This window comes from Trichechus manatus, unplaced genomic scaffold (genome assembly GCF_000243295.1).
Source record: "Trichechus manatus latirostris isolate Lorelei unplaced genomic scaffold, TriManLat1.0 scaffold00708, whole genome shotgun sequence".
Classification (NCBI taxonomy): Eukaryota; Metazoa; Chordata; class Mammalia; order Sirenia; family Trichechidae; genus Trichechus; species Trichechus manatus.
In genome coordinates, this window is record NW_004444644.1 from 1 (window position 1) to 2,840 (window position 2,840).

Genomic DNA, 2,840 nt, shown 5'->3' on the forward strand with positions numbered 1-2,840 from the left:
GGTGATTTTATTTTCCCTTGAATTGGTCGGATTTTCTCAGCTTTGTGTAACTCAGGTAAATTTGGATTGTATCCTGGTCATTTAGAACCTTAGACTGTGAGAACCTGGGTCCTTTTGATATCCCCTGAACTATGAAACACCCTGGAGAACAGGCTTAGAGTCGTACTGTGAGTTATATTTGATCTCTGTGCTTTAGTTGGGGTTCTCCGAGATTTCAGCCTTGCATTCTATCACACGGTTCCACACAACTGAACCTACCCTTGGGATGAAGCAGCAATAGAATGGAGATAAAAAACATTAGCAAGGATTTCCTCTACACTTTGGATCTTGGAGAGTTCCTTTCCCTGGTTTTTCTGAGTAGAGAGGAGGGTTTTGTCTTGGGTTTTAGGTGCCTGCCCTGCTGCAGCATTTCTGTGCCAGTGCAGCTCCTTTAGTAAATGAGGCTGCTTCAGGGCAGGGCCTGGAGGAGAAAAAGGGAGAAAAAAATAGAGGTATGCCCCGCACTCTATTTTGAAGTAGCCTTTTTCCCTTGTCCTCTGTCCAGGAAAAAAAAAAAAAAAAGATTTCCCTGAAAGTTTTGCTGTCTCTTTCATTGTGCAGTTCTGACACTATACTTTGGACTTGTTACCAGGAAGGACCAGTGCCTGGAGAAGTACATCATGCTTGGTCAAGTAGAGGGTCAGCAAAAGAGAGGAAGACCCTCAAAGAGATAGATTGACACAGTGGCTGCAACAACAGGCTCAAGCATAGCAACGATCGTGAGGATGGCGCAGGACTGGGCAGTGTTTCATTGTGTTGTATGGTTGCTATGAGTCAGAACCGACTCGCCAGCACCCAGCACGACAGACTGGCACAACATACACTGATGATTGCATTAACTGCTCCCTCAACCGGGAACTCTGTTTCTCCAGGCCCCTTGCAAGGCTACCACCTATTGAACATTCAGATCTTTGCTCAAGTCACTTCCTCAGAGGCGTCTCCCTGAGCACCCTAATTAATGTATTCAGCTACCGTTTACTTTTATTCCATTAGTCTGTTTTATTTTCTCCATATTACTCACTGTTCTCTAAAATAATTATGTTTATTTGTTGCTTTGTTTATTCTTTGTCTCTTTACCCCTCTAGGAAATAGAATATAAGAACACAGAAGCCTTATATATATTATTAGCCCCAATATTCCAAAACTTACAACAGTGCCTGGCATATCTCTCAATAAATGAGTGTTGAAGGAATGACTGTCCTTACTTGTTCCTAAGTTCTTCCTTCTTGAAGAAAGAAAAAAAAAACCTTAATTGTCTGGATGTTTACAATTTTTAGTTAGGAAGCTATTGTAGTCAAATGAATACATTGTAATATAAAGCAGCATCTAAGAGAAAGACTAAAATTTAAATATTTATCAATAAAGGTTACTCTGATTCTAAACGACTTATCAGACCCAGTTATTGTCATTGTCTAATAAGTTTATCCCTTGAAAATAATTAAGACTTTATGATGCAAATTCTTGTTTCACCAATCACTTCCTAATCTATAATTTCGTTTCCTGATTAGTTCTGTAGGCAGGAAAAATATTCTTCGGGTGGCAAATACTCCCAGTCCTAAGTCCAGATATAACTTGTTCAAACACATTCTAACTTGCTGAAGCTTTTTTTCATGAACTAATTTTTGAGAGTTCTGTTACTATGTAAATTGATAAAACACTTTCTGAACCACTCAAGTTCGGAAGCAAGAACCAAGAAACTAAGGCCAAGGTTGATGCAAGAGATATAGCATGCTAGAAAAATACTACTTATCATCAGCCACAAAAAGAGAAAAATGCAATTAGTGTAAATTCAGGTAACTGCACTGCTTGTAAGTTTTCTATACTTTTCAACTTCAGATCCTCAGATACGCTGGTAGGTCTGGTAAGTCAGAAATACTGACTTGATATCAAATTGAAAAATAGTACAAGTCTTTGACAATAAACAAGATAGGCATAGTTTATTTATTTTTCTTTTTTCTCTTCATAAGTCATTACAAGCAGCTCTCCCTGTGGTTAAAAATAAACCCGCTGGCTTGCCATAAGTTTTATTACAAAAGAGGAAAGATTTCTGTGCGTGACCTAAACCTTAACACACTTAAAAAGAAAATCACATCACCTTTCAACTTGTCAGTGTTTCATTTTTTTATTCTCCATGATGCCAAAGACTTTACATATCCTCTATTTTCCACAACTTTTTTCCTTTTCTCCTGATTCTGGCCACCCTAAACACAGCTTACCTACTAAGCACATTTTTTGGTGGAGAGTCAATATGTTTTCCAATTTATTAAGGGTCATTTGAGAACAAATCTTGGACACAGATGACTCCAGAGTCTTGCTTAATATCAGTTTTCCACTTCTTGGGAGCAAGAACCAAATGAGATAGTGGAACAGATATAAGCCTTCACTGGGTGAGGTCCTGGCAGTTAAGGACTTTTGCACTGGGTGTGTTTCTCATCAAGGTACATTTTACGGCTGGCAACTTTGAAAAAGAAAGTAGATTTAGATCAGGGACTCTAACCTGGCATGTATTAGATGCCTTTTATAATATAGAGATATAGTTCAACCCTTAACAAACAGATTCTCATCACCAGCGTGCATGACATTGACTCTACACATGGTAGTATCAGGGCAGAGCTTATGTAGGTCCATCTGCCCTCATGGTCCACAGATCCCTCTCTAGAGCCTTCAAAGCGTAAAGTTTGCATGTGACAAAGAAAATGTTTGGTTGACGTACATAATGCAATACTGATTACAAGTGCTGACCTGAGGAAATCACAACCTAGGTCTGTGATAAACTATGCCCAATCCCAACACTTTAACTC